A 14272-nucleotide genomic window follows, 5' to 3' on the forward strand; every position below is an offset into this window, starting at 1 on the left:
GGTGCTTCACGTCCCACTGCTTTCTGTCTTCCTCCACCAAGGCATGATATGTGCCCGACGACATAGTGGCCTTTTGCAGCACTTAATGCAGCAGTTTTATTAATGAGCCCTGTTCCACACGAAGCAGTCGGCGGCGAAGGAACACTGTTTGTGCATGTGGAATCTGCATTATTCCGACAAAGAGCCGTCACCCGCTAACACGAATCGAAATGCGAAGAACGTAACAGCTTTCTTTTAGGGCAATTCCCGATTCTAGCACTACAAGTGTTTTTAACAAAAAATCAAAACGCCCTAATCATAAACTTCGAGATCTTTATTCTCGGAGGTTATGAATAAAGACCTTCGAGATTGGTCATGCTTCAACTGCGTCGTTGCCAAGAGTGCAATGCTCTTTCTAGAGTGCCTCGAGGGTTGCACCTTCCTTAGGGTCATGATCACGTTTCGCTATCGGCCCCAAAAGCAATAACCGCTGTGACTGCTTACCACTGTCATAAACCAGTGCGAAAGAAGCGTATCTTCGTACAGAAAATGTTAGGGAACACCTTAACCAAGGCGCGGGTAGGCGCGCTAGTGGGTTTGTCACGTATTTTACAGGGGCAAAGCTTCTTATAGCGGCACCCGTTTGTCCCTCTTAGCCGTTGTAGTGTGTATTAAGTGTAACATTTTGACCTCCAAGGTGGGACCGATGAGAGATTTCTTCTGTGCGTTGTTGAACAATAAAAGATAGTGCTCAATGTACATTCCAATGGCTGCTAAGGGGGAATGAGAGACAGGAGCATTCGGCTTTTAGTTAACACGCACGCTGCGTTAACTCCACTAGCAGCCATTGGCATGTACATTGAGCACTATCTGACAAGAAAGGGTTGCTTCGTTATACTCGCTGGGCGTAACCTCCTTGGTTTTAGAAAGGTTTGGCGAGCGTTGGGCCACAGGGCCATGAATACAGTGAAATACACTGTTAAAAAAATCTCGTCAAAATGATGCGAAAATCTTGGCAGCGCTATTTTCAAGCATTTGAACGTCAATGGGACAGCAAGCCGTCATTTCTAAATTACGCTGTATTTTTTTTTCATTTTGACGTCTCCCATGTCAATACGAAATACAACCTAGTCGTCAATTTGGCAGCATGTTCTCATATAGAAATCACAGTGTTCTTGGTCATTTTGACAACTAGCATGTCAACAAGAAATACAACCTAGTCGTCAATTTGACAGCATATTGTCATATAAAAATGACAGTGTTCTTGATCATTTTCACTGCTCGCCATGTCAATAAGAAACACAACCCAGTTGTCAACATGACAGCTTGACCGCCGATGTGACTGCACGTAGTCATTTTTAAATGACGGTGTTCTCGATCATTCGACCATTTTAGTGTCTCGCATATCAATACAATATACAACCCGGTAGTCGCTTCTACAGTGCTGCGCAATCACTTTAACTTCATGCAGTTAATTTCAGATGACGATGCTTTTTATTGTGGCACTTGGCATGTTTATGTGAAAAAAGAACACTGAATATGACAGAGTGATGCTCTGCTGTCTGAATGCTTTCATGTCAATTGGAAAAACGTTTGTGGGCTTGGCGGCCCAGTTTTTCAGAGTATATGCCCAATAGCATGCCTCACTTACATGTCTGTGTCAGTATGGTCAACTGAAGTGTGTCTCACTTACAGCGGAATCTGCAAAAGATACTGCAATGCAATTGGCACATGTACTTGCATAATATTTGAAATACGGTTGCAGCATTAGGTCACCACCACACCATGAAGGGCACTGCAGCACCTTAAAAACGAAATATAATACGATGATTTATAAAAGCTTTACTACTTACATGTTGAGTTTGCACAAAAATACACACTAAGTGCTTTATGTAAGTACAAAAAATTGTACTTACATAAACACTTAAGGACCATTAAACATAATAAATAATGGCATTGCCATTAGCAATCCACAGCTTGTAAGTTGTAGCTGCAGCTTATTTCACGCAACTTGCAAAAACTGGTTGTGAAAGCACCAAGAGCTAAACAGGGACATTGAACATGCTCCATCTCAAGTATGACATTAAATGACCCAGTGCCCATACATATTCAAACACAAAGTTTGTGATAGAACTAACTTTTATGGCATTATTGTGCTTGAACCTTTCTTTCTGCAGCAGCAACAAAGACAACAGGATTACAAATTCAATACATGTTTACTGACTTACTTTTGAATCATCAAAGCAACATTCAAACATTTCAACGTGATGAAACAAATTCATACACGGAAAGATGTTTAAAAACTGCAATTCTCAGTCACCAATATCGTATGAATGCTAGGAAGGCTCATAGAGTGAAATTAACAGCTTTCTTAAGGGGGGACGTGGCTTTTGATACCAACTTTCTTATTTCTTCATGGATTTCAATGAAAATTGGCACACTTATTGGAAATGGCTTTTTTATGCAACTGTACAAATTTATTGAATTATTCTTCAGAAACTTTTTGATTTACAATATATTTCTCTTTCTGGTCTTGTTACGTGTCTGACTCGCTTAAAAAATATTATAGAAAACTCGCTTAAAGCACTATGCATATTAAGATGTCTGATTGAGGTCGTGACATTCGTAGAATTTTTTTTATTTGCGTTCACAATTTTTTAGTTCTTATTTTTCATGAGGTGTCTGTGCAACAGGCATCGAGGCTGTGTGCAACTTCTCAAATAGCTAAATATCAAAAGGCCATAATGAAAAAGCAAGAATGACACGCCTTGGACTGTACTTCAAGTAATATAGAACGAAAAACAGAAGTGAAAAATACCTAGCGGTCGCTGAGAAATCAGCGGGACAAGCGAAGCAGAAAGCAAGAAAGGTATTTTCTAGAAAACGGCTTTTAAAGTTGTGCCACCTATATTAGTTCATCATAAGGTACTGGGGTCGTAATCTTTCTAGTCCTTTATAATGTGTAGTTTCCCGAGTGCCTTGCCTTCAATTTGAGGTGCCTCGCTTCTCTAAAACACAAAACATTGTGATCGTTGGTGTGTTTTTTGACATTGCACCTCCTGCGCATGTGTCCTTTCATCTGGTTTGCCTTTATTCCCTTTATTTTTTCTTAAAATCGTTTTCTGATCTACGAAGAGCACGTAGAATGGAGTTTAATAGAGTTTGTGAAGTGGTGTAATAAACATGTCAGAAAACAAGATATTGTAATGCAACTGTGCCATGTAATATGATGATTTGCCTTCTTTGTCCAATACTAGACAAGGTGCATTGTCCATTAAGGCAGCATAAAAAACCACGGAAGAGTAATAGTTCGTAACACTTATTTGAACTAAAAACCATACCATCCTTTGACAGGAAAATGTTTCTCCTAACCTAATTTAGGAAGAATAGCTATTTTTACAACGCATTTTATAGATTCTAGCTTTCCGGGAAAATTCACACGTGGCTTGAGGTACTGAAAAATTGTTTTCCCAAGAAATGTTTGGGAGGAGGACTTCTTGCTTCACCTAGATTGTCCTCAATTTCATTCAAGCCAATCGCAAATTGTCAAGCCCCAAGGTTGGGCCAGTTGATGAGGATGGACCCAATCACAAAACGAGAATTTACAACTTTTTGTGTCAAAGAAACAGTGCCATTTGCTCCCTACTATGAAGGTATTCACTACATATCAGAAAAAATATATATTTTCCTTCACTAGACGCACATTTCTCTGTATTTGCCTTTCTAGGCGCAATGATGTTGCAGAGGAAAAAAAGCTTAAATGAAAGAAAGGGCTAACAGCATTAAGGAGATTACACTGACCAACTTACCACCTTAAAATCAGAGGGCTTTATTGAGGCTCAGCAGCCTTGGCGCGATACCACAGTTGGGTCCTTTGCTTCGTCTTTTCGGCCGGTTTATCTGCCTGAAATACCTGGAATGAAATAGAGGACAACAGAATACATTTGCCTTAACTATGATTGCCATTCACTCTACCTCCAGATCTGTAAAGCTATGAACGTGTGAACTGCCTATATCATGTAAAATGAAGTGTTCTCAAGCGAAGGGACAACAAACATTACCTTTCATCATAACCTGTTGCAAACAATGCTACCACAATGGCTTGCTTAAAAGGACTGACGAATAATTTTTAGGGCACATATTTTCTTTAGTGCAACGAAAAGTTAACTTGTCAGTGTATAGCCACTGAATAGTTATGTGGAAAACGCCGTGAAACATTTTTAATGAGAATTTTTCTATCTTCGGCGATTATGAAGTCTTACAGACACTTGACAACACATGCTGCAAACAGTGAGTGCGAGAGCGGTATGTGTTTGAGCGCGTAAGTTTAACGCACGCACCGTGGCTCGACATGGGCCACTGGCAGCCCGTATAATGAATGCCTATGATTTTGTGCTTTTTTCAAGCCGATCAAGTGGATTTAAAACTTCAAATGTACAGGAGCAGTTGAACAGCTGTAGCGTTTCGTTTCAAAAAGGAAGATTTCTTGCAAAGAGTACCATTACTAAAACTAGAAAGATACTCGCTATCGCAAATTTTGCTCTTTGTTAGCTCTTGCCACACCATGTCATGCGAAAGAATAGCTGTAAGTGATTGCCTGATTGGTACGCAGTGAAAGCTTCGTTCACTCTTAAAGCTTACCTCAAGAGGCTCTATCATACTGAATTCTTTCTTATAGAAGTCCTGCCGCATATTTTTGGTTCTCAGCACAGGATCAACTGGATTGAATAGTGTTTCTTCTTTACTGAGTGATGACAGAAGCTTGGCAGATATTTCTTCACCTATGTTGTGTTCGTCAAGTATCTTTCCAATAGCTTCAAGCCTGTGGTCTTGTGACTGTGAACTCATGAAATTGATTTGCTTACTGATATTCTGTACCACAGATGACGGTACAAGGTGAAATGATTCTAACTTCATTAAAAATAGGGCAGCATTTCTTATCTGCAACGACTGCACAACCCAGTTACGAACATTTGGAGGTAATAATTCAACAGTGGTGCATGGTACAACCCCACTGGCTAGTGTTTCAAGGTCACCTCTATCAAATTGTGCCTCACAGTGACTCTGATAGCCACTACTGCCATGATGACGGCTCACATGTGATGTGAACGACTTCGCATTTGTGAACATATTCTCGCAGTCGACGAAGCAACATGGCGTAACAATGCTAGAGGAAATGTGTTGCTTAACATGCCGAACAACATCTTGTCTCAAAAAGAAGTGGGCATCACAGAACGTGTGAGGGCAGTTGGATGTTTTCTTCGGAAAAGTTGCAGAAGAACTGGTGTGAGGTCCATGAATTCGTGAAACATGGACGCGTAGTGCATTAAATGTTCTAAAACTTTTAGAACAGTGCTCATTCACACATAGTATGCTAACATTACGAAGATTCAAATGGATTCTGTAATGTCTCTCATATACATACAAATTGTGCACCGGGGTGTGGCAACAATGACAAATATACATGACTACACATGATTGTTTCAAGGAATATTAAACGCAGAAACAGTGCGTAGGCCAGCGATATCATACAGCTGTAGTTCAGCTGCATTGATTGATTGATATGTGGGGTTTAACGTCCCAAAACCACTATATTGCCACGAGGAATTGTTAAGGCGCAGTACAACGCAGACGTTGTTAAAAGAGGAACGCTGACGGCATCGCTACGACTCATGAAGCCCGCCGGAAGGCACGAGCCGGCCCAGCCTGTGCACGAGCTGCTACCGAGCAGCGGAAAAGAAGAGAAGAAGAGGACGACGAGCGTTCGCTGCTTTCTCCCAGCTACTGTGTAGTTCTTTTGGCTTTGGGCACAAGTTCGCCCTTATTAAACCTTGTAAATAGGACGTCCCGGTTGTGAGGTTGTTATATCCGTTACATTTTCTGGTGGAGGTGCTGGGTACATGATTCCGAGCCCCACGCAAGAGCGAAGTCCAAGCACTGACCAGCCGCAACCAGTGGAGCTTACACCGGTGCACCAACGAGTCAGCCGCCGTATCCGAGGAGAGTTGCCAGAATTTGGGCCACTCCCTTCTGTATCAAGGGCATCGGTGACGGAGACAAGCGCCGCCACCACCATGACGAGCCAAGTTACGCCGGCACAACTCATCGTAAGCCAACCGGTCATCCCAAAGGTGTTTCATGGTGACCCATACGAGGACGCCGAAGACTGGTTAGAGCATTTCGAGAGAGTGGGAAATCTAAATCAGTGGAACGAGGAAGGCAAGCTGCGTAACGTCTACATTGCGTTGGAAGACTCTGCACGAGTGTGGTACGAAAACCACGAGGCATCTCTGACGTCGTGGCAAGAGTTTCGGCGGCAGCTACTGAGTACGTTCGCCAACAGTGATCGCCGGGAAAAGGCGGAAGCAGCTCTCCGCACACGGATTCAACGAACGAACGAAACTGTCGCGATGTACATCGAAGACATGTCCCGCCTTTTCAAGCGAGCTGATCCTGGCATGACGGAAGACAAGAAAGTGCGCCACCTCATGCACGGGGTAAAGCAAGAATTGTTCGCGGGACTCATCCGCAATCCGCCCCGTACTGTTGCTGAGTTTCGGTCGGAAGCAACAACCATCGAAACGACGCTTCAGCAGAGAGCCCGACAGTACAACCGCGACGTAGCCGGTGCATCCGCAGGAGTCTACTCAGCAGGCGTCGTGGATAATCTTGACACATTGCGCGAGCTCGTCCGGTCTGTTGTCAGGGAAGAATTAAGGAAACTGCAGTCACCTGATGTCACCCCCGAGCTGTCTCTTGCTGAAGTTGTCCGAGACGAAATTCGACAGGCCATGCGGGAGCCGCGGAGTGATGTGCCGGCGACACGACGGGCGGTAACGTACTCCGAGGTGCTCAGGCGACCTACTCTGCACTGTTCGCCGATCGAGACACCAAGTACTTATGTGCAGACAATGCGCAGCCCGCCTGAAATCGTAGAGGCAACACGCACTCCACCTCGTGCGAGAGAGATGATGCCACGGAAGAGCGATGTGTGGCGAGATGCCACACGTAGGCCCTTGTGTTTCCACTGTGGAGAGGCTGGCCACCTGTACCGATTCTGCCGATATCGTCAAGCTGGTCTTAGGGGATTCGCCATCAATGCACCGTGTCCGCGAAACGGCGAAAGACCTTCCGAGATTGAAGAATACCTATGCTCACGTCGGGAATTTGACCCGCCTCGTCGTCATCAACCACGCTCACCATCCCCTATGCGCTACCGCTCGTCTAGCCCACGTCCCTTCCCAAGCACGTCTAGGCAGCGTTCGCCTAGCCCAAATCCGGGAAACTGAAGAGGGCGACCTGTGGAGGCGAGGCCGCTGGCGACTTGGGATGTGAAGATCCTCCACTGCGGTACGAGCCTGATAACGACGACTGTTTCCAGGTAAAGGAGTGCAGTACAGAGAAAATTACTTCAGACTTGCCGTTGGTGATTGACGGACTAGAGCTCAATGCTTTGATCGATACTGGTGCGGATTATTCTGTGATAAGTTACGAATTAGCGAAGCGACTCAAGAAAGTTCTGACCGAATGGGGTGGACCTCAAGTACGTACTGCAGGTGGTCACCTCATAACCCCTTCCGGCCGATGTACCGCAAGGGTCATGATACGGGGCTTCACTTACGTCGGTGACTTTGTCGTCCTGCCTGTGTGCTCGAGGGAAGTGATACTGGGAATGGATTTCCTACAAGCTAATGGTGCGATTATCAATTTACAGAGGTCGAGCGTGTCCTTTTCGACGGAGCAAGCTTTAAAGGTAGCACGATCAGATGAACGATGTACCACTCCACTGCGCGTCGTCGACGATGATGTGACTGTACCGCCACGGAGCAGTATAATGGTTCTCGTGCATAATGATGCATTCAGCGACTACGAGGGTGTGGCGGAGAGCAACGTGGATGTTTTCTTGAAAAGAGGCGTTTGTGTGGCACGAGGGATTATCCAGCTGCGAAACGGGTGCACAGACATCCTCTTGACGAATTTCGGTAACGAATTCCAGCACATCGCAAAAGGGACGGCAATAGCGTTTCTTCATGAGTTCTGTGAAGTGACAGAAATATGCAGTCTTGAAACGACGTCACCGAATGTGAAACTTCCATCTGATGCCTGCGACACAATATACGTAAATCCTAATCTTTCAGAGATTCAACGTCAACAGCTATACGACCTCGTGCGGGAATTTGGCAGCTGTTTCTCCAACAGTTCAAAGGTACGGCGCACGAGCATTACAAAACACAGGATCATAACGGACGAGACAACCAGGCCGGTATGCCAGCACCCGTATCGTGTTTCCCCTAAGGAAAGGGAAGTCATCAAGAAGCAGGTACGAGAAATGCTTGAAGATGATGTTATCCAGCCTTCTAACAGCCCGTGGTCATCTCCCGTGGTGCTTGTCAAGAAGAAGGATAACACGCTACGGTTTTGTGTCGACTACAGGAAACTGAATGCTGTGACTAAACGGGATGTATATCCCCTTCCACGCATCGACGACACGTTAGATCGACTTCGGTGTGCCAAGTTCTTCTCATCACTAGATCTGAAAAGTGGATACTGGCAGATCGAGGTTGATGAACGTGATCGCGAAAAGACTGCTTTTGTTACCCCGGACGGACTTTACGAATTTAAGGCTCTCCCGTTTGGTCTCTGTTGTGCGCCGGCAACGTTCCAACGCATGATGGACACTGTGCTTTCCGGATTGAAGTGGCAGTGTTGCCTAGTGTACCTAGACGACGTGGTCATCTTCGCGGCTACATTTGAGGAGCACATCAAGCGCCTTCGGTCAGTGTTAGAGGCAATCCGTTCGGCAGATTTGACAATCAAGCCAGAGAAGTGCCGATTAGCTTTCGAAGAGCTTCGTTTTCTTGGGCATGTCGTCAGCGCCCAAGGTGTTCGCCCTGATCCTGATAAGACGGCCGCCGTCGCAAGGTTTCCGGTGCCAACAGACAAAAAGTCAGTACGGAGATTTCTAGGTCTATGTGCGTACTATAGACGATTTGTGAGAAATTTTTCAAAGATCGCAGAACCCTTAACGAGACTTACGAGAGAAGATGTGCCTTTCCAGTGGCAAAACGAGCAACAAAGCGCCTTCAACGAATTGAGAAAGAGGTTAGAAAACCCCCCGATTCTTTCTCACTTTGATGAGACAGCCGACACGGAAATACACACAGATGCCAGTAACATCGGCCTTGGATGCGTTCTAATACAGTGGCAGAAAGGTGAAGAAAAAGTGATAGCTTATGCCAGTCGGACTCTAACAAAAGCAGAGACAAACTATTCGGCCACGGAAAAAGAATGCCTTGCCGTCGTCTGGGCCATCAGTAAATTTCGGCCGTACCTATATGGTAGACCATTCAAGGCAGTCAGCGATCACCATGCGCTTTGCTGGCTGGCGAACATAAAGGAACCATCTGGACGACTAGCAAGGTGGAGCCTCAGACTGCAAGAATACGATATAACCGTCGTATACCGATCTGGCAAAAAACATACCGATGCCGACTGTTTGTCACGGGCTCCTACAGACACACCACTATCAGAAGAAGACGACTTTCCGTTCGTAGGAATTGTCGAGACCACTCAAATAGCCGAACTCCAACGTACAGACAAAGAATTACTCCCGCTTATCGAACACCTGCAAGGAATTGACGTACAAGTACCCCGTATATTTTCTCGAAGCCTCGCATTGTTCTGCCTCCGAGGAAACGTTCTCTACAAGAGAAACTTCAAGCCCAACCGCGAAAAGTTCCTGCTTGTCGTTCCAGCAACTATGCGACAAGAAATACTTCGAGCGTGTCACGATGAGCCCACATCTGGACATTTGGGTGTGACGCGAACGCTTGCAAGGATCAGTCTCCATTATTATTGGCCCAAGCTACTAGCTTCAGTGCAACACTACGTCAAAACATGCCGCGAGTGCCAAAGACGAAAAACACCACGTTCTAAACCAGCGGGCCTTCTACAACCTATAGATCCACCGAAAGCGCCTTTCCGCCAAGTTGGAATGGACCTCCTTGGACCCTTCCCGACATCTTTACTCGGCAAGAAATGGATCGTTGTGGCCACTGATTATTTAACTAGATACGCCGAAACAGACTCTTTGGAACGAGGAACGGCAGCAGAAGTGGCCCAATTCTTCGTACACAAAATAGTCCTGCGACATGGCGCTCCAACGGTTGTAATCACCGATCGCGGAACGGCTTTCACGGCGCAACTTTTGAAGTGCCTGCTCAACATGACTCACACTGTTCATAGGAAAACCACTGCATATCATCCTCAATGCAATGGCCTGACCGAACGCCTTAACAGAACTTTAGCGGACATGATATCCATGTATGTGGATGTCGAGCACAAAAAGTGGGACGAAATTTTACCATACGTCACTTTCGCCTACAATACGGCTGTGCAAGAGACCACCAAAATCACCCCATTTGAACTAGTTTACGGTCGTGCTGTTACCACAACACTGGATGCTATGTTACCAATAGACCAAGATGACTACCCCCCCCGATCTTGACGACTTTCTACAAAGAGCGGAAGAAGCCCGCCAGTTAGCAAGATACCGAATACGCCACCAACACCGCATCGATGCCGACCGCTACAACCGAGGAAGACTTGACACGCGATATGACGTTGGCGACAAAGTGTGGATATGGACTCCAGTACGACGACGAGGCCTCTCCGAAAAACTCATTTCACGGTATTTTGGCCCCTACGAGATCGTACAGCGACACAATGACCTCGTCTACGAAGTCAAGCCTGCAGGCCACCTGCATTCGAGGCGACGCAATCCCACGGAGCGTGTACACATTGTACGGATGAAACCGTACTACGACCGATTCCAAACCTAGCCACCCCAATACCTTGACGTACTGCAACCTCATTTTTACAAACTTGCACACACAAAAAAAAAAAAAAAACAGCCTCATCGCAAGCATCGGGGCGATGCCGCTTGAGAGGGGGGATAATGCCACGAGGAATTGTTAAGGCGCAGTACAACGCAGACGTTGTTAAAAGAGGAACGCTGACGGCATCGCTACGACTCATGAAGCCCGCCGGAAGGCACGAGCCGGCCCAGCCTGTGCACGAGCTGCTACCGAGCAGCGGAAAAGAAGAGAAGAAGAGGACGACGAGCGTTCGCTGCTTTCTCCCAGCTACTGTGTAGTTCTTTTGGCTTTGGGCACAAGTTCGCCCTTATTAAACCTTGTAAATAGGACGTCCCGGTTGTGAGGTTGTTATATCCGTTACAATATGTTTATGAGAGACGCCGTAGTGGAGGGCTCCGGAAATTTAGACCACCTGGGGTTCTTTAACGTGCACCCAAATCTGAGCACACGGGCCTACAACATTTCCGCCTCCATCGGAAATGCAGCCACCGCAGCCGGGATTCGAACCCGCGCCCTGTGGGTAGTTCAGCTGCATGTATTCCTTTCCTGCGCATTAGGCATTTGAGTTATCAGAACAAAATACATTACTAAGGTTCTTAGTGGACACCAGTAGATAATGTAAACAAAGAAGGTATAGGGGAAGTTAACTGTTTTAAGCGAACTATATTATTTTATATGTGACATAGATGAGAAGAAAGTAATGTGAACAGCAAGTTGTCTTTTCGTCCAGTTTCCTTTCTTTACAACTTCACTACGATACACCTAAAAGAGTACAGTTGAAAGTCATCTTTACTTTCCTTGGCTTCTTTATCTGTTGGTTTTCATTAAGATTATGACAAACAAATCAGCTCTTAAAATTATCTTCGTTCATTACTAAGGACCAATATCATCTTCATTAGTAATGCAGAAATTAACACAAGGGTATCAAAAGCATGCACAAAAACATCATTCTCAGATATTACCTTGGTAATGAAGCAAGCTTCCTTGTTGCCACAGCAGCACCTGCGCTCACTCCGCTTCAAACTGACGCAGACAGCCTTCAACCTGTGATAAATGAAGCAAACCAGTAGATTACATCACATAAAGGCACCTTGTCACCCATGCAAAACAACTTGCTAGATTTGATTACAACATTGACGAATTCGTTTTGTGTACCTTCCTCAACGCACATGCAATTAATGAGGCTTAAAACCCCCGTACAACACCTCCCCTGGTGACGACGTCAGTGCGATTTAATGAATTTCAGTGCCTGAATATGCCAAATTTTTCGAAACTAACATGGCACGCTCACCCCATTGTACATGGTTTTTCTCAACTTCAGAAAACTTGATTTCTGAACTTGATTGCTAATATTATTCCCCACGGTTATTATACGACGTGCAGTTTTTATGTTCTACTGTTTATTCCATCACATCCGATGGTAGAACTGTTTGCCGCATGGGTCATAAAGAACAAAAAACAGAAGAGCATTTTCGTCTCAACTCTGCCGAGAACATCAAATTTATTCAAGACACATATACTGACGGAATGGACACAGTTAAACTTCAACTTGTGTTTACAAGAATTATAGAAAAACCATTGCACGAGGGCACCCTTCTGTAGACAACGAAGTGCCATGAACATTATTCGCTTATGTTATGCATGGCGTTCTTAATTCTGCTCAACGTGAGTGAATAAGCTTTGAGCGAGTAGCAGCTTTTATTTATTTTCACTGACAGCACGCGGGAAAACGGTCATCTTACGCCCGCATCGTTTCGATCGAATCCGTACTTATCAATGCGGCGCCTGCACGTATAGTACAACCTGCAACACTTGCCGCGGCAGGAAGGCACATTTGAGATCTGCAGACAACACCAAACGAAGAACGTACTGCAATACGAGCATGACAGGTGCGCGGCCGAAAGAAACGAGATACGCCAAGCCCAACTGGCCGAAGTACACGCGTAGTATACAAGCGCCACAGAACCGTCAACTTCAAGTGCCTGGCCAGACTATCGGCTGCGACCAATATTCCCCACTGAGTTCTGCTGATGCTTCGTGTTCTTTCCTGACATCACCGAAATTTTGATAATGAGGGCACAAGCCCTTTCGCGCCAGAATGGTACTACTTTCTGCAAACCTGGCGCGAGCACGGCTCGGCGCTAATCCTCGAATTTTGCAAGAATGAAAGCATGGAAAGAATACTGACCTTTTGCAGGCGCACTAGCTTCAGGGCTGTGCTTTCTGGAACACGGTTTCTACGATGTGTCGCCTCCGAAACGCAAACTAATTCAATCAAGTGAGCACAACCCTAACGCGCACGCGGTTTCCGCATTACAACGAAAAGACAGACAAAAAAAAAACACGCGGTAGCAATGGTGGTGACGGCGGCTCGGGGAGAAGCGGGAGAGAGAGGCGGCGTGCCGACAACCAAAACACGTGTTGAGTGACGTCCCGTGACGTATCCTGTAAGGAAGCCAACCAAAGCGCCCGTGGGTTCTTGCTCGCCTCCTCTTTGCTGTCTCTTCACTACTATTGACGGCGGTTTCGCCGTTTTCTCCATGTGATGCCAGCAGCTTGTCAAAAATGATGAAGAAATGGCCATCAAAATGACGAGTAGTTTTTACAGTGTACTATATACCATGAACTCGAGGTGGTTAAGGGTGGGAAGTAGACCCGAAGCGCAAGCCGTAAGAAATTGTGCGTGTGCCACTTCTCGTTTAGTCCTTGGAATGTCCGCTGGATGGCGGTGCTTCTATATAAAGAATATACAATGAAAAGATGCGACATGGTTGTACTTGGAGTGCTGAATAGATGGACGAACGGAAACACAGACAGATGCATGGATGGACGCATGAACGGACGCAGGGGCGAATGCATGGACGAACGTATGTACGGACGCACGAACAGACGCACGCATGGACGGGCGAATAGACGCATGGATGGTCACACAGACGGTCGCATGGACGAACGGAAGCAAGAACGAAGGGACGTACGAATGCTTCGCACCACTCTCCATCATTCACTCCGTGGATATGCTGCCATTTTTTTGTATTTCGTGGGACTTTCTAGTTAGCAGAAAAAACACCAGTAATTAGCAGATATAAAGTTAGAAACTGTCTAATCAGACATTTTGCAAACCTATCGTCAAGTTTCTCATTGAAATTTTTTACCCATCTTCGTACCTTCAAAAGTTGATTCATTTGAAAGTTAAAAGGTCCAGTTCTTTCTTTTTGTATGCGAGTGTCGCTTTACCAAGTGAGGCTCTGCAGACAATAATTTGTTGACGTACGGCGGCACTTTATTTTCAGAACGAAGCATTGCCGTTTAAAGGTAGTTCGTTTCGGCAGTAAATGTCCGCGACACATACCAATGCCAATACTTGAAGGCTTGCCACTTGTCGTGAGAACGCGATGCGCAACATCAATTTCTTTGTT

At 45.6% G+C, this 14272-nt stretch overlaps 1 long non-coding RNA gene across 4 annotated transcripts in view; it reads right to left on the bottom strand.

Moving 5' to 3' along the window:
• The window catches only part of LOC142818076 (uncharacterized), a 128462-nt gene extending 115216 nt beyond the window's left edge, over positions 1 to 13246 (bottom strand). For all 4 annotated transcript variants that reach the window (XR_012895543.1, XR_012895540.1, XR_012895541.1 and 1 more), the window contains exons 1-4: positions 13045 to 13246; positions 11819 to 11900; positions 3789 to 3892; positions 1631 to 1680 (exon numbers count right to left, since the gene is read on the bottom strand). This is a non-coding gene — a long non-coding RNA (uncharacterized LOC142818076). The remainder of the gene's footprint in view (positions 1 to 1630; positions 1681 to 3788; positions 3893 to 11818; positions 11901 to 13044) is intronic.
• Positions 13247 to 14272: the final 1026 nt, after the last annotated feature.

The sequence above is a fragment of the Rhipicephalus microplus genome, chromosome 5, assembly GCF_043290135.1.
Source record: "Rhipicephalus microplus isolate Deutch F79 chromosome 5, USDA_Rmic, whole genome shotgun sequence".
In the NCBI taxonomy this organism is placed as follows: Eukaryota; Metazoa; Arthropoda; class Arachnida; order Ixodida; family Ixodidae; genus Rhipicephalus; species Rhipicephalus microplus.